Source organism: Lycium barbarum, chromosome 1 (assembly GCF_019175385.1).
Source record: "Lycium barbarum isolate Lr01 chromosome 1, ASM1917538v2, whole genome shotgun sequence".
NCBI classification, from domain to species: Eukaryota; Viridiplantae; Streptophyta; class Magnoliopsida; order Solanales; family Solanaceae; genus Lycium; species Lycium barbarum.
The window spans coordinates 161,360,179-161,379,279 of record NC_083337.1 but is presented as its reverse complement, the minus strand read 5'-3'; the positions used below and the strand labels follow the sequence as shown (position 1 = coordinate 161,379,279).

Here is a 19,101-nt window from a genome sequence, read left to right as displayed (position 1 = left end):
GTTCACCACCTCAATATCCTCGATGGCTTAGATCTTGTCCGGGTTAATTTCAATTCCCCGGTTCGACACCATGAAGCCTAAAACTTTACCTGATCGGACATCGAAGGCATATTTCTCCAGGTTAAGCTTCATGCTGTATTTGCGAAGTACATCAAAGGTATCCTGTAAATGTTTCAAATGGTCCTCTGTTTCCAGGGACTTGACTAGCATGTCATCAATATAAACTTCCATTGTTTTCCCTATATGTTCTTCAAACATTTCATTAGCTAGGCGTTGGTAAGTTGCTCCGGCGTTTTTTAACCCGAATGGCATGACATTATAATAGTAAGGCCCGTATCGGGTAATAAAGGAGGTTTCCTCTTGATCTTCCGGGTGCATCCGAATCTGATTGTACCCGGAGTAAGCATCGAGAAAACTTAACATCTCATGCCTGGCGGTCTAGTCGATCATTCGATCGATATGAGGCATTGGAAATGAATCCTTCGGGTATGCTTTGTTCCGATCTTTATAATCAACACACATTCTAAACTTATTACCTTTCTCTGGCACCATAACTACATTAGCTAGCCAGTCCGGGTATTTTACCTCCCGGATAGAGCCTATTTTTAAGAGCTTTGTTACCTCATCTTTTATGAAAGCATATTTTGACTCGGCTATTGGCCTCCTTTTCTGCTTCACCAGGGGAAATTTCCTAATCAGGCTGAGCTTATGAGTTGTGACTTCTAGTGGTACACCTATCATGTCGATATGGGACCACGCAAAACAACCGGCATTATCTTGAAGAAATTTAATTAACTTGTTCCTGAGCTCCGAGGTTAACCCCATGCCCAGGTATACCTTTCTATCTGGCAGATGTACGAACAAGATGATTTGCTCCAGTTCCTCCACGGTAGATTAGGTTGCATCCGAATCATCAGGTAATACAAACGACCTAGGCATGCCAAAATCGTCCTCTTCACCAGCCGGGTCCATTTCCTTCTGCTCCGCTTTCGAACCCATATTCTTTAATTGCTATTTAGTGTCCTTGTCTTCGATTGATTCATCATCACTTTGATCTTTTTGATCCAGTTTCTTTTGAAAGAGGGGTGCTTCCTCGAACGCGAACATTTCCCTTGCTGCAGGTTGTTCGCCTCGGATAGTTTTTATCCTTTCCGGGGTTGGGAACTTCAGCAACTGATGTAGTGTCGGTGGCACTGCTCTCGATGACATAGAACACCGGCTGTTGTATGATGCCATCAATGTTGACCGGTAAAGTAATTTCGCCCTTCGTAGTCTCACTTTCCATATTGAACCCGCTGAGTACCTGGGCAACCGGGATAATCTGCTCCAGTTACTTCAATTGCTCCACCACTCTCCATCAGATAATATTCGCTGAATTACCTGGGTCAATCAAAAGACGTTTAACCTGTGATTTAAAAATAAGGATAGAAATTACCAATGCATCATTGTGCGATTGAATGATGCCTTCTGCATCCTCGTTACTGAAGGAGATGGATCCCTCGGGTACATAGTCCCGGGTTCGCTTTTCTTGCACAATTGAGACCTTTGTTCTTTTTATCACCGGTCTTCGTGGTGCATCCGTTCCCCCTATTATCATATTGATCACATGTTGGGGTTCCACTAGCTCGGCTCGTTTGTGACTCTCCCTTTCTTTGTAATGGCTTTTGGCCCGTTCACTCAGAAATTCTCGAAGGTGGCCATTTTTCAATAAACGAGCCATATTTAGGTCCCGTTTACCCGGGTCGGATCTTAATGCCCTAGGCCATCTAGCATCCGTGATACGCCCGATTACCGAGACAAGGTTCGAGGTATTGTTGTTGAAGTTGTATTCTGATATCCTCGGTATGTCTTGCTGATCGAGCTCTCGGCGTCACTTCTAAATGACAGGCCTCGACTGTTTGACGGGTATTCAGCTCGTTTATCGCCCCTACTCGAGAAGTGATTCGGGCCGATCCTAGATTTTTCCGACCTGAAGCTTGGTTTTTCCTACTGAGAGTATGGTCGGTACCTTTCCCTCGATGGCCGTATCTCCGGCTCGTAATTTTTTCTTGACCTCTCAGAGCTTTTGCTCATATTTATAGGACCCGGGGGAAGTTCGAGCTGGTCATCCTCTACCGAATCTTTGATTCGTACCTGTTATGGACATCTGCCCAGGTTACAGTCTCATACTCCAACAAGTTCTCCTTCAGTTTGAATAAAGCAGTCGAGCTTCGAGGGTTAAGCCCTTTGGTGAAAGCTTGCGCAGCCCATTCTTCCGGAACCGGAGGGAGCTCCATCCGTTCCCTTTAGAAGAGGTTCACAAATTCTCGTAACAACTTATCGTCCCTTTGAGCTATTCGGAAGATGTCCGCCTTCCAGGCCTGTACCTTTTTGGCTCCAGCATGGGCCTTGATAAACGCATCTGCGAGCATTTAAGATGTGATGGAATGCTTGGGTAGATGGTCATACCAAGTCAACGCTCCTTTCGATAGTGTTTCCCCAAATTTTTTCAACAAAACGGACTCAATTTCATCCTCTTCGACATCATTGCCTTTTATGGAACAGGTATACGAAGTCACGTGTTCCTGCGGGTCCGTTGTACCATCGTATTTCGGGATATCTGCCATCTTAAAACTCTTCGGGATTAACTTTGAAGCCGCACTAGGGGGGAAAGGCCTTTGAATGTACCTCTTGGAATCCGGACCTTTCAGAATCGGTGGAGCTCTCGGAATCTGATCCACCCGAGAGTTATACATTTCCACCCTCTTCTCCGTTGAATTGACCCGTTTTGCCAAGGTCTCGAGCATCTTCAGAACTTCGGTAGACGAACCGGCTCCGGATCCATTTCTTTCGACTATCCATGTTTCCTTCCTCCTTGGTTCGGTGACCCCTTTTGACTTTACCGGAGCTTCCTTGTCATTTTTGCTCTGAAGCTGAGCTATAGCAATTCCCTGTTCGGCTATGGCGGTCCCCTGTTCCTGTAACATTTCAAATATTAAACGTAAGTTAATCTCATCCGGAGTATCCGGTGTTTTCCGGCCTCTAGCCTGGGACAAAGTGATTGAGTTATGAGTATTCAAGGGATCGGTAGCCGGCAAGGCGGCATTCTCCTAATTCACAGTATTCTGCCAGTTGAGGCCCTCTCTCGATTCGACAGAATTTGGGTCGACTGGATCTGATGGTAAGTTTCACAACCCGCTATTGTTCTCGTTTTTTGCCACAATCTCGTTGTTGTTCACATGACCAGAATGTCCACTGCTTGCCATTTCGTCCTTTTTTTTGCGGAAATTAGCAGATTCTTCAATCAACGGGAAAAAGAAGGAAGAAGCAAAGATTAAAAAATCACTATTATCCTAGCCCCACGGTGGGCGCCAAACTATTTACCCCGGATTTCGGTAACAATTAAATTTGTAAGTGAGGTATAGGATATGTGAATGAATTTTAATCTATTTGTTTGGTATGTAATGTCTATGGATTTGTTTGTTGCAATATATGTATAAATGTGTGTTATTGTTGTGAGAACATGAATTGTGTTAGATGATTTATACCAAATATATATATTAGGTAATGCGTTATATTGAATGCATAAGTAAAGCTAAAGAACACCACAATTCTGGACCAATAATAGAGAGAGAGAGAGAGAGAGAGAGAGAGAGAGAGAGAGAGAGAGAGAGAGAGAGAGAGAGAGAGAGAGAGAGAGAGCTTCAGTATATTTGACTATTACAATGAGATCTGAAAAAAGCTAACCCCTAAAAGGGGGAGAATGTTCTCTATTTATAGATATGCCTTATGGGCCTTGAATACAATGCAAAGCCTTTATGAATAAAGAAACCCTAAAATAGATAAGGTAGGACTGTACAGTCTGACACCCGTACAGTCGTCAGAACGGTTTCCTAACTCGTGGCAACATCGCAACCAGTTAACCGGACCAACGGACACGTTGATTGTGGATCGGTGTACCCGGACCAACAGACACACTTTTCTTGTCTCGGGTCAACTGCATCCTGTACGATACTCCGATGTGAAGAAAAGACCGAACATGCTCGTGCTCATTTGGACTTACCCTCGGCTCCGGACTCACCGGTCATACATTGACCCGATTTTTGCCGTATACACTTAGTTCTGGGAAATTCTTGTCATTGTGTAACATTATGACATGGTTTTTTAGCTCAGGAAGTTTCTGCTTGTTTACATATACTTCCTCTTTCTTGTTGTACATCACATAGAGCCAGGGGCGAAGCCAGCGCTTCGAACGTGGGTTCGGCCGAACCCAGTAGCTTTTGTCGGAATCATATATATTTTTTTTTTTTTTTTTCAAATATGTATAAATTATTAATTAAGAACCTAATAACTTTAAAGAATTAGAATCCCGATCCCACAAGCTTCGAATCCCGACTCCGCTTCTGCTGATAAAGCACCATTTGGAGGACACAAAAGATGAATCCCATTACATTTGGAATCTATTCATTGAAAAGTAATTCATGAAAATTAAGAGTTGGAAGTGAATTAAGTCAAAAGAAAAGCTTACAGCAATGTTGAAGTCTTTTAATAGAAGACCATATAAGAACCACATAACAGCACTTAGGAAAACAAAGAGGAGAAATGACATGTGTTACCGCCCTCTTTGTTTTAAGGCTTAATACCCAGATGGACCCTTAAACTTGACATGTTTTGTAAGATAGACATATAAACTTATAAGGTGACCAGATAGACACTTAAACTTACTCAAAGTGTATTTTTCAAGTTTTTCAGTTGTTTTGAAAACAAAAACTATATTTTTCAAACACTCACAATTTTCATGGCCAAACAAGCCCTAAATATATCACAAAATATTTTTTTTAAAATGCAAAAATAAGGCAAACGCATATACATGAGACTATAAATGTGCACTTAAACCAATAAATACTCGCTAATCGCAATTTTGCAGCTTTCAATTAACTCGGATTTTTTTTTACACTTGAATAATTAAAAAACAATAACTTTAACCAATAAAAATCCTTAAAAAAAGAAATTTCAAATTAAGAAATTTCTTTTTTTTTTAAGGATTTTCTTCTCGGCTTTACAGTTTTCTTAATTTGAAATTTCTTTTACACTTGAAATACTGAACTTAGAAATTTCTTAATTTGAAATTTCTTTTTTTAAGGATTTTTATTGGTTAAAGTTATTGTTTTTTAATTATTCAAGTATAAAAAAAAAATTCGAGTTAATTGAAAGCTGCAAAATTGCGATTAACGAGTATTTATTGGTTTAAGTGCACATTTATAGTCTCATGTATATGCGTTTGCCTTATTTTTGCATTTTAAAAAAAATATTTTGTGATATATTTAGGGCTTGTTTGGCCATGAAAATTGTGAGTGTTTGAAAAATATAGTTTTTGTTTTCAAAACAACTGAAAAACTTGAAAAATACACTTTGAGTAAGTTTAAGTGTCTATCTGGTCACCTTATAAGTTTATATGCCTATCTTACAAAACATGACAAGTTTAAGGGTCCATCTAGGTATTAAGCCTTGTTTTAATTACTTGTCTCTGCATGAAATGAGAAAATGGATACCAATATTTTCATTCATGAACAAAGAAAATCAAAAGATACATACAACGATAACTATGTCTCAGTCGCAAATAAGTTGAGATCGGTTATATGAATCCTCACTGGTCATGTTAATTACTCCATGTAAATTCATCTCAGGCCAATACCATATAAAATAGAAATTAAAATATAAATAAAATAATATTACTAGAATTTCATGAGTATATTTTTTTACCAAGCTATAAACCTCTGAAAGGTAAGACATAAAGTAGAACCGCTAACATGGCAAAAATATATTTTCAACTAATAGATATCACCTGTATAGATACTTCAAAAGTAATAAAGCAAAACAGAGAAGCTTTTCAGCAATTTATATGTTGATTCTTGCATGAATATTTATATGTTGATTCTTGCATGAATAAAATCTTACCACCATCCATAATGGTGCTGCAAGCACACATAATGATGACACAAGGCAAATGGATCCAACCACTTGCACTCGAACTACTAATCCTTCGAATAGAAATTGAGTGACTAGGACAACAGCTCCAGAGCCACCAACAACTGATAAAAGCAGTAGCTTTACAGTTTGGACCTGCATTTAGAGGTCCAAATATTTATTTTCCTTCTATAGAAATATTAAGAAAATAATCAGTATCGGATTTTTTTGTAAGAAATTAATTACCCGGGCTTCCTTTGGTGCATAAAAAAGGTAGAAGCCAACATATATAATTTCAATGAAGCACTCAAATGAGTTTATAGTGATGAGAAGGGTCATGTTGGTCTTGAGAAATGCATAGTAAATCCAAAGCATTGCGCTGAATAGAGCAACGGTGTACGAAATTGATTGATAGCCTTTTGTTAATTTCTTCTTGTAGACTTTATAAAAGGTTGGCCTGCAGGACCATATATAAGTTTTAATTGATCAATCGCGCAAGTTGTAACACACACAAAAAAAAAAAAAAAAAAAAAAAAAAGAGTACACTTATGGTGTATAAAAAAGGATCATAAGGAGCAAGAGACATACAGTGGAGAAAGGAAAACAAAAAAGGAGAAAAAGTTTCCTGAAAAAAATGGAAGCAAAAGAGGGTTAAAAATCATTAAGTGCGAAATAACATGAAGATATAAATCCTCACAATTATCCATGATTTAAATTATTACATAGCGTATTTAATTTATTCGTGTATAGTTCTATTTTAATACTAACCAAACGAAAAGGGATTTACCTAGGGCACCAAATGCAAAAGGCCAGTGACCAGAAAAATCAGTCTTTTTTTTTTTCAAAAGTAAGAAATGCCTTAGCTTGCTCTGTTACTCGCTAACAAATTGCAAGAACTTAATATTTCTATTTGACAATGAAACGAAGAGGGCTGATTGACATATTTATGTAGCAAGAGTAGGAAAGTAGGTGCATTAGTGGAGATGTTTCCTTTATTGCTTTCTTTTTATAATTTCTATAAATACCAAAGCACTTTTCCATAATTTTGTTTTGACTATAATTTTTTACATTGTTTGTATATTTTTAAGTAACGAATATATAATGTATAGTACTTTTATGTAGTTTCAATTAATTAAATTTAATATTACAAAGATTAAAAAGTAATGTCCCAAACTCCCAATTGAAACAGAAAAGCAGAAGATTCTTTTTTAACATGAGGGAGTACTGTATTACACATTATTGAATGGCGAGTGGTTGTAGTCTTGTAGAAGGGCATTTGCTCTCTCAAATGTGATGAATAAAAAAACTGAGTAAAAATCATAGATTTACGGAAGCTAGAGCATAACACCGATACCGAGATAGAATTTTAATTAAGAAGTGTCAAAAATAGGACGAAAGATAAAAATCAAGCGCATGCATGCAAAATGCAATTAAACAACCTTAATATACAAAAAAGTGTATTTTATTAGTAACAAAGAAAATACATACAAGCATTTTCTTGTTCTAGGTACATGACAAGAGAAATATTATTACATTGATGAGCTGAGAATTCACTTGTGTATACAAACACAACACGTTAGGATAATTAGGAAAAAGCAAACGAAAGGAAACTGCCAATTCCAATCTTAGATTACTTTAGGTTTGATAATTAATCATAAGTCCTAGGTATGCACAGTTTGCAGCTTTGGCATATTCTCAACATTAGCTGCTGCTTCAGCACAACGTGCATTAAGTTTCTCACAGTAAACCAGTGAACCAAGCTCCAAATGTCAATAATCTGCTCTTCAGTTAAATGAGGAAGCTTTTTCTGATCATCTAAAATTATGACATGATTTTGTAGTAGCTCTGGAAGTTTCTGCTCCTTCACGATGTTCTTCTTTTTCTTGTTATAAATGGCATAAAGCACCATTTGTAGAATGCCGAAGATGAATCCCAATATGTTTGGTGACTATTCAAACAAAGAGTTGAGAGTTAAAATTAATAATATAGCTAAAGATGAAAGAGTTCTGAACGGAATATAGATAACAGAGACGAAGTCAGAATTTAAAATAAAACTTACATAAATGACGGGGTCTTTTATAAGAAAGCCGTAGAAGAACCACATGACAGCACCTAATGTGAGGAAAAGTGATAGGAGAAATGGCATGTATTCCACGCTCTTGGTTTTGATAACTTTTCTCTGCAAAATATTAGAAAATCAAATATCAGCATTTTCATGCACGAATAAAATGGAAATTCACAAGATTGAAAGTTATAGGCTTATCGCATTGGTAGACTTACCACTATGCATAATGGTGCTACATACGTACATACAGAAAACACAGTGCAGATCCATCCTACAATTTTGGCACGGAGCACTCCTTGGAATAGAAATTGACCGACGAGGAGAATTGTTCCATAGCCACCTACCACTAATAAAAGAAAAACCTTTATGGTTTGGACCTGCCCTTGCAACGTCATAAATTAATTATCTTTTAGATGATCTGATATGTTAAACGTACTTCGTTTACGTTGTTAGTGTATAGAAAAGCTTACCCTGGCTTTCTTTGGTGCATAGAAAAGATAGAAACCAACGTAAATTGTTTCAATAAAGACACCAAGGACGCTTATGATGATAACGCGAATCATGTTGCCTTTGAGAAGAGCGTAGTATATCGTAAGCATTGCACTGAATAGAGCAACCACGTATGGAATTGATTGATAACCTTCTGTTGATTTCTTCTTGTAAATATTATAAAATGTTGGCCTGACAATGTGTAAATTATATATATAATTTAAGTACTAATTTATTTTAATCACCGATAGTAAAACAAATGAAGATTCGAGTACTGAGACTCACAGTGGAGAAAGGAATATAATGAACGAGATGATGCCACCTGAAAATTGAGAAAGAAAGAAAAAAAGAGTGAGATATGAACTTTTGAATTTTTTCTGTTTTTGTTTTTGGAATAATGTAATTACAAGAAAAGAGCATGAAAATGATTAAACAAATGATGCGTAGGTGATTGAAGATATGCTAGTATGATGAAATGTCACATCCATGAAATATTTAGTAGGCTCTATAACTAATATATGTAATTATGACACTTATAATTAGGTATTTGATAATTGAATTTAATAGGAATAGCTTACCAAGGGTACAAAAAATATTAGCCAGGTGACTAATGTCAGCCATGGTTTTTAGTTCTTTTTCGTGAACGAAGAACTGTGCAAATCTCTAGCTCGTATTTCTCTTTAACTCTCGAACTCACAAAGAGCTTCAAAAGTTGCAAGTTTTACTTGACAATGGAATTAGGGGAGTTTGGTTGACATATTTCTCTATATAAGAAATGCTGGTTTCAACGTGTTAGTTTTTAGTCAATTAATGTTTAAGTGAGGGCATTTCAGTCAATTTAGCTCCTAACTTTTGTGGTTATCCTACTATCTTTACGTGTCTGAAAACGGGATAGTACGTGGCATTAGTTTCATAACTGTATTAGAGAGTTCCTTCTTCTCTTTCCTCTTGGGTCTTTCTCACTGTGTTCATCTCAATTCTCTTTCCTGATCCAGCCATATTCTCTGTTTTTTATTTCACTTATTACTTTCTCTATGTCATTGCAGATCTGTGGGCAGCTTCTGCTGCAATTCCTATCAGTCCGTCGAACCCATTTTCCATCAGGAGACTGGGAGGTGGAACCCAAAGAGAGGGAGTTTCTGTTGGAGTGCCGACAACCTTCTATTCATAATTTTGCCCAATTTCTTCTATCAAAACCGTAACTCGAAATTATCCAAATCTTGTCGAGTATCCGAAATTTCTCTTTAATCCATATTATTTTCACAAATATAAGGTAATACTCCATTCTTTAATGCTTTTATAATTGTATATTCGTGTCAAGTTCTTCAGCTTTTTTATTTTTCTATTTGAATGCGTAACCTGCCACAAAAAGATTTGAGAATGATTTCAATTATGTGATTCAAAAATTTGTTGACGAAAGGAGGAAAAAGAATAGGAAATATCGTGATATAATGATGATATTTGCTAGAAAATTAGGTGTGACATTCAAGTGGGTTTTATGAAGATTGATGCTCATTCTTTTAGGTATTTATTTGGCTTGAGTTGTTGTTAGGTACTCCATGTTTTTCCCCTTTTCTTTAAAGATAGAAAATATTCTTTTAGCTTTGAATAGCCCTCGATCTTCTAACGACACATCATCTGAACCTTTATAGTGAACATTGTTTGACAATAGCAACATGTGTTTGAGGGCAGAAAGCAGAATGCTACTATATGATTCTTTTTTTCCCACTCAGTTTCTGTAATGCTTCACCACAATGTAGCAGCCGTTGTGGTGTTTTTTAGGTTGTAGCTTTTTATGAATTTAAGATTTAATTTTAAAGTGTATCTAGAATTAGCATGCTATGTTGCATAGATGTTAACTTAGATTAACTTAGATGTAGCAATTTTTATTATATGTACATGAATTATTATATTCGCATAGCGATGTCAGTTTCAACTATCCCAATATTGGGCCCGTGCTCTCACGGGCCATTCTCCCCTAGTATATGGGAAAGTAGGTGGAACACCAAAAAGGTGTTTTGTTTTCTGTTGTATTTGGACACATGTACAAGGAAAAAGAAACCCCACTATAATTGCTAATTTCTTTGGAATTTAATTTAGATACATTAACATCAAAAAATATTATACTATTTATTTGTATATTTCTAACTTATTATAGAAGATAATTATTTTTAAAGAACTATTTTAAATAGCCATTCATCCAGTCGCTTAAACTAAAAATAACCGGTAAATATATAATATATGTGTAAATATATAATTAATGTATAATCTATGTAAATACCGGCTTCGTAAAATAACCAATGAATCAACCGACTACATATGTAAAGATCCCATAATTTATCTACTGCTTTTTAGATTACTCATCTTACTTAATTATTACGAGTTTTTGCTTATATTCACTTTTTATGTGAAGTGATTGTGTAAAATTTGTTTTTGCTTATATTCACTTTTTATGTGAAGTGATTGTGTAAAATTACTTCAGTATTGGTGTATAAAATTTAAACTCGATTAGTTGGTGTTTGAGGGGGTAAAATGACAATACCCTCAAAGTTAAAGGGTCCCACGTTGCTCTCTCATAATGTCATCTGATCCTCCAATATTAAAGGGCACTAAGGCTTACATTTCATGCTTTAATTTTAGGAAGGGTCGGTTTCTTTTTAATTTTTTGTTCAGATGAGTTCCAAATCAGCAAAACAACAATCAAGAAATGATGGGGTGACCAATTATTGCATGCCATTTGGCAAAAATAGTTGAGTGGATCCATTCATTTCTACTGCTGGGAGATCAATTTGCTGAAATGGCTGATGAAAAACCATTCGAGGATAATATGCTTCGCATTGCTTTGCTTTATTAGGCTTATCTTGTCTGGGGTGGGCTATGTCATATGTTTTGGACGATGAAATGAAATGGATCAATTTATGTGCTTCTTAAATGATTTAAGTTCATGGATTTGGCTCCTCTCCATTACACTTTCTCTCCATTTTCTCAAGTGCACCCTTAGATGATGATTGACACTTGTTTATTTTAGATTTTAATAGTCCAGATTAAATTGACTTAACAAGCATCATAACTATAGTTAAGAGTTTATTTTGGAAAATTACTCTAAGAAAAATCTGAACTTCCATAAATTTAGGAACTCATTAATATCTTATTTTTTACATCAAGATTTAAGATTCATCTCAATAAATGAGATTTTGTACGGAAAGAGCAATATATTCTTTACATTTAACAATATGAAGAATATTTTCTCTCACAAATTTCTTTCTGTAAATTGTCTTTGTACTTTTAAATTAGAGGGTAGTTATTTGAGGGATATTTATTAATCTTAAATGTTTTCCTGTGTTTCAGGATTATTCCTTACATCCTTTAAAAAAAAAAAAAAAAGAGTAATCAAAACCAGTTGTATAGAGGAGAGAAAAAGAAGATGATATGTCTAGCTGAAATTGAATACATAGATTAATTCCGTTAAATAATTTGTATTCGAATTTAAATGACTTAAAATGGAATACTGATAATAAAATGAATGTAATATTAATGTTAACGGTTGCCAATTTTGAGGAAGAAGAGAATTTCCTGACTAAAGTTAGGGAGTGCATTTCTAATTTATCTCATTAACTATGGTTAATATGTTAGTTAAGTTAATTTAACTAGGCCTTTAAAATCTAAAATAAATAAGTGTCAATCATCTAAGGATGCAATTGAGGACAGGGAGAGAAAGTGTAATGGAGAGGAGCCAAATCCTTATGTTCATATATATTGAAAAAACACATTAATAATTTATATATCATTAGTATAATTTAAATAATTATAGCATATTATTACGTATTTAGTATTTTATAAAAAATTGCATGTTATTGTAAATCAATTTGACCTGATAATGTAAAAGTGTATGCACAGTCAATAACTAGAACTTAATTTCTTCGTAAATTTGCGAATAATTTGTTGAGTATAATTGCTAATATGATTTTGTATGGAATAATTACATTGTATGTTAATTAGGATAACAATGCATTCAAAATTGACCTACCATTTTAAATCTTACAAAACCAATGACCCACTGCCTCCTCCCTCTCTCGCTCTACCTCCTCTCTTTCTCGCTCTTTTGCCTCCTCTCTCTCGCTCTCTCTGGATCATCGGAAATCCACTCAAATCTAGTGGTGTTCTGTCGTTGGTGGCGTGATCACCGAAAAATCCACTCAGATCTGCTGTTGCTCTGTCGTTGGTGGTGCTGAAGTTAGTTTTCTGTATAATAGTGTAAAATATTGTATAATAGACTATAAGAGGTTTGTATACACCCATATACACACCTCTTATACATTTTTATACACCTATATATATGATGTATCTGTCTTGTATAAAAGTACAATTCTTATTCCAAACCAGTCCAGATCTATGTTTATACCCACTTATACAATATTGTATAATTGTGTATAAATGTGTATAAGTGTGTATCTTCGCATATAATATTGTATAATTATATCTTTTGGTGTATATACCTACACATTATATACTTTCATACACCTATATACATAATGTACCTGCCTTTTGTATATAAGTGTATAAAAGTATTTTTGGACTATATTTTTACAATTTAAGTTTTGGGCTATATTTTTGCATAAGTCAGTGAATTGTACATTTCTGAAATTTTCCCATTTTATATTTGTTATTATACATGGATTAGGCTTCAATTGTCATACCTGCCCAACCTACAATCAACAAGATATCCACCTAAGATTGTTTGGCTCGATAACGTTATTAATGATTAGGAGATCCATCAATTGTTTGCGTATATTGATATTTTACGCTGTTACCAAAAGTTTTATAACAGAAACTAAACATAAATAAAAACACATGACAGCGCAATAGAGACTTTTATTTACATATATTAATACACATATATGGCAGCGCAATATAGAGACGATTATTTATCATACTTAGTCTTCGCTTTTTTTTCCCCCCCTTTTTAATTCTGGGATAAGATTTAATTTCTTTAGCCTTTCACAATTTGCTAGTCTTTTGGGTTTTGGGGATACTGTTCTTCCATATGGTCATGTATTAGGCATGTTCCAAGGATTGAACCCTCAAAGAAGTTTCGTACCATCTCTCTCTTTTTCTCCATAATTCTTTTCCCTTTTATTGGACAAGTTGAATGCATCACTATCAGGAACAGACCTATAATATTAAGTTCGGGTTAGAACAAACCTAATAGTAATATTTATTTAGCCTATATATTTGTATTTAAAAATACAATAAATAGGTTTAAATAATTAATTGTACACTTAGTTATGGTAACTAAAATGGGAGCTATGAGTTCGACGAGAAATTAGAAAACATGAAATTCAAAAATGATTTGGTTATGACGACAATCATGAAGGCCAGAGACGGAGGTAGAAGCCTAGCTAGTTACGTTACGGCCGAATCCAGTAATTTTTGTGTCAAAAAATCATTAAGTATGCGTATATATAATATTAAATTTAGAATTCCGTTATTAGCACGTGAAGTCATCATTCTAAAATTCATAACTTATAAAGTTGAATTCTTGATTCTGACTCCGATAAAAGCAAACACGTTGCTTGATGATCTAAATAGACGGTGGATATTTACCATAAAGGTATATTAATGCCACTTTCAAGATTCCACGCTTTAATATTGGTACATCGTATGCTAATTGAACAGTATTTGTTTGGTTATGATTATTTCATGCAAAGGACTAGAGAAAGACATTATTATTGGAAAAAGGGACTTAGCGTGTTTCTAAAAGTTAGATTATACATCTGCGATATTGCGACACAAAGATGAATCTGAGATCACCCAAATAAAATTGCGTGGAAAACTCGTATTGTAAAACTTATGAATAGGTGAAAATAACTGATGATCACTGGCCACACATGGAACTTGGAAGCATATTATTTTCTCTACTTAGCTTTAATAACTTTTATAACTTAGAAAATTATATACATATTGGACCATTTTGAAATCGTGACGGCTCAAATAGGCACACTGTGTATAATTTAGAGTAGAAAGAGCTCGAAACTGAAATATATCTAATAGTTTAAAAAATAATCATCTCTTCTCCCCAGTTATTGGTGTCAATCTACAATTTAGTGTCATATCTACAATTTAGGGTGACTCTTGGTGTTTGTATCCAAGTCTAATTGATGACACCCCGATCAATCCATTTTTTACTGTCATATAGTTAGTTAGTGTTAAAATGAGCGGGTCGGATTGAATTTAACCGAGTCAAGATACGCTAAGTTAATAAATAGGTGGTCATTAATCCCACTAAAAGTTACTTGGATTGAGATGAATTGGGTCAAACAAGGTAAACAACGAGTCATATCGCAACTCGCCAAACTCTTACCAAGTTTTAATTTTTATTTTTGTTGTGTTTTCTTAATTTTCCTAATTACCGAACTAAATTAACAGAACCTTTTTTTCTTTATTATCTCTATATATAATATATCAAACAAAAAATATAAAAGAACTATATTTTGATAAAGTTTCTCATATGTCAATCTAGTCCACGTAATTAGGCTAAATTAATCCACTTTTATGGGCCGGTATTTCTGGTCTCCCGAAAGACGATTTTCTTACAAATCGAAGTCTAATTAAATGTATATTTAAGTAGAATACCCACAATTCGAATCACATGTCATAATTTCGCGACACCACTTCTTTCTCTTTTCTTAACCACGAGAAAATAAAATGTAGAATGTAATACAAGACATTGTATTTACGTATAAGAATATTACATCACCATGAAGGGAATTGGAGTATTCAAACGTTTACAACGTTTTAGTTACATGATACCGACGAACCTTAACTTATACATCAGTCCAATAATTAACAAGTCATAGTCGCACTTAATTTGGACCACAGTATGTGTTCGTGTGGAATCGGAAAGCATACATTTTGCACGCTTAGTAAGTACATCGAACTTAAAAGGTATGCTTCAACGGTAAATGAAGTGGGTGAAAATCATAGAGGATCAGAATTAAGTAAGTGATTTTCTTATATCTGCATATCTAAGTCTTAGTGGACAGAGGATCCATATTCTAACAAGAAAAGAATGTAGCATCACTAGTGAGTTATCAACAAACTGATCTTAGGTATTCTCAAGTCACAAGTGAAGCAAGACTAGGAAAATCATGCAATAATTATTATGCTCCTTTTTTCTGTAAGTATTTTAAAATCGAAATTGATTTGATCCATATTTGTTGTCTGACGTGTGGCACTAAAACATATTGAAGTTGAATGATTGAATTATATATTTCTCTCAAAAATCGTACCTAAATTTAATATGATGACAATTATATATATCACCCGAAAAGTTAAAAAGAATGTCATCAATGAATTTAAAGTCATACGAAGGTGCGCAAGAGTAAAAAAGAAAAAAACAAAGTTGCCTTACTTTATATGAGGATCATTCAAGCAAAAAGGGCAATAATGCTACAGTCCTTGAGGTTAAGTTTTTTTCCCCCTAAATTAAGAAATAAAAACTAAGAATTTGGCTCAAATATATGCCCCTTGATAGCTACAATAGTTGGAGGTGTCGGACTAATTGAGTGCGTACATATACATAAACACATATATATACACAATATCTGTTCTATTTTACTTGAAAATATTTGATTGGAAATAAGTTTAAGACATTAAATTGTCTTATTATATGTTATACTAGTAGTACTGAAAGAAGATATTAAAGTAATGGAGTATATGCATTTCTTATAAAAAATGTTAGGAAATTGTTTAATATTATCACTTTTTTCACTTTTTCAGGTGTTTAACACATAATCATGCATGTCACTTTGTCCGAATTTAATTAGTGCAAGACTCACCCCAGTCCATTAAGAATAGTTTATTTATTTATGTTATGATAGGATATATTTCCCATTGTTTAATATGAGCAACATTTTTGGCAACTTCTCGGACTCTTCCAATTAATATATTCAATATTTTTTCCCAATCGCAATAGTATTTTTCTTCCTTTTTGACTGTATCAATTATTATAAATTTAAATGAGTATTAGCTCCCTGGTCTCGTACCTAGTCTGGTGCTACATAGAACTAGGTTGCTCCACGACGCCAAATTTGAGGAAAAGAATCTTTGCTTTCTAGTGTAATGATTTATTCAAATTAGTTGTTTATTCATAACCATTGATCTTTCTGCATGGTGAATTGATTCCACTTATCTATTGGAAAAACAAATTAAAAAATTGAAACAATTGAATTACAAATCATTAAGCGTATTACATATTAGATGGAGTTAAGGAACGAGCAAGTTGACTTAGAGATTACTTATACGCGTACGCGCAAAACATGTATAGTTTTATTGACCTATTTCTCCACATCTTCCAATTAGAGATTCAAGTAATTGGTCTACCCAAATATTCGTGATTTTCGACATTTTCACAGCTGTTTGCTGCAGGATGTTTCAAGGTATAATCTACTATTTAAAACTCTGTCACCATAGCTTGACATTTTACTATGGTGAATTATTTACACAAACTAATTTAGAATTAAGGCATAGTCTATTGAATCTCTTATAAGTTTTTCATGTTCGATAACGCTAACACTGAAAATTGATGATTAGCTGCAACATGAAGGTAATGATGATGACATATGAACGTTTTTATTTTTTTGTAAATTATTTTACAATAATTATAAGGTACTAATTACACGCGTACAAGCATAAGCCTTTTTTTTTTTTTTTTTGAACCACCTCTATTCCAACTTAAATTTATTTATTAATATATCTGAACAGTGTAATGTGAATAAGTACAATCCAACCTAACCTTACTAATCCTAGAGTGAACTAAAGGCGCAAAAATTCTCTCTCTTACTGCACATCACATAAGAAGTAAGAACTGGCAAAAGTAAGAGTTTATCAAGTACCCTAAGGTAATACATACATTTTGAACTTGTAGCAAATGTAGATTCATTGTAATCCTATGGTTTGATACTTTGATTAATTACTGATATAATGTTTGATTAGATTACTTACCTGATTTAATCGGAATTGGTGAATTTAAATTTCCGTATATAATGAAGGTTATTAGATTAAAAAACCAACCGAATCAACTCCTTTAGCTAATAGCCAATCATCGGTTGGTAGCGAATATTTTCATTTTTTTGCACGGATTGCCTGGTCTTTAAATTTTGCCCCTCATATTTGTGTTTTTTAAGTTTTGCCCTTCGCTTGGATACCTGAGGTTCTGGGTTCGAACCCCCGCTCAGGCATAAAATAAAAAAATAATTTCGCAAGGCAGGGCTGGGGGGAGTGTATGCCGGATCTGGCATACAATCCTTAAGGAAAAACTAAAGTTATGCCGGAGGGGGCAGACTTTGCCTCGAGACATATATATTTTTTTTTTTACTTTTCAAGGCAAACTTTTAATTATGCCTTAAGGAAAAGTTCCGTCTTATGGGGCATACTTTTAGTTATGCCTTAACTAAAAGTGTGCCCCATAAAATATAACTAAAAGTACGCCCCATAAGGCGGAACTTTTCCTTAAGGCATAACTAAAAGTTTGCCTTAAGGAAAAGTTCTGTCTTATGAGGCATACTTTTGGTTATGTCTTAATTAAAAGTCTGATCCATAAGGCATCAGTGGCGGAGGCAGGATTTCCATTCAGGGGGTTCAAAAAAATAAAATAAGCACGCTAGTATTGGCAAAAGAGCAGGTCGGATCAGGAAAAAAAACGGGTCGGATCAAAGTTCAATATTCATCATCCATGTAGAATTTTCAAAAAAAAAATATTTTTTCCAATCTGAAAGCATCATAAACTAAGTAAAAACTAACAAAGTAAAGCAGCCTAACAAAACCAATTACTTCTACGAAAAACCAAGCACAAGACAGGACATAAAAGTCCGACAGATATGCGACGAGAAACAATAATTAATAGCTTCACAAGTCACAATAAAATGCCTCAATAAAGGCTAACAAACTAAGCAAAAGCTAATAAGGTAAGAAGTTTCCATTAACAAAGGCAACTTGAAGATGCCATATTACAAAAGCAAAAGCTTGTGAGCTTTTGAAGCAAAAACAAGGAAACTAAGTTAGACTACATACGAACCATGGAGTTTTACAATTGTACTCTACGAGGTTTCATATCTTGAAATGTCTTAATAACAGCATCATTAGAAACATTATCAAATATATCTTTTTCTAGATAAGGCACCAACAACCACTAAAAAAATCATCACTCATTTGACTCCGCAAGTCATTCTTGATAAACTTCATTGCTGAAAAGGCTCTTTCAACGGATGTTGTGGCAACCGGCAGAAGCAAAGCAAGTTTCACTAAGCGGAATACAAGAGGATAATTTGAATGCTTCTTTGTTTGTACTAATTTTTTTGAAAGATCACAAAGCCCTTTTAGATTGGAGAACCTTTCATCAACATCACGAACATCAATAATGTAACTTGCAAGTTGATTCTCAAGAGAACCTATATTGAATTCATTAAAGTCATCAGGGTATAATTTAGCCATTTTCATTATTTTCCTGATGTCAAAACTTGAAAATGAGTCAATTGGATTCAAACAAGAAATTCCATGAAGCAAATCAGTCGTCGCTTCGCCAAAACGATCTTTAAGTTCTT

The 19,101-nt window shown here is 34.4% G+C and overlaps 2 pseudogenes; both read right to left on the bottom strand.

Moving 5' to 3' along the window:
* Positions 1 to 1,045: 1,045 nt before the first annotated feature.
* Positions 1,046 to 7,440, bottom strand: LOC132617202 (bidirectional sugar transporter SWEET14-like; annotated as a pseudogene).
* On the bottom strand, positions 7,418 to 18,991 carry LOC132617197 (bidirectional sugar transporter SWEET9-like; annotated as a pseudogene).
* Between the last annotated feature and the right edge of the window lie 110 nt (positions 18,992 to 19,101).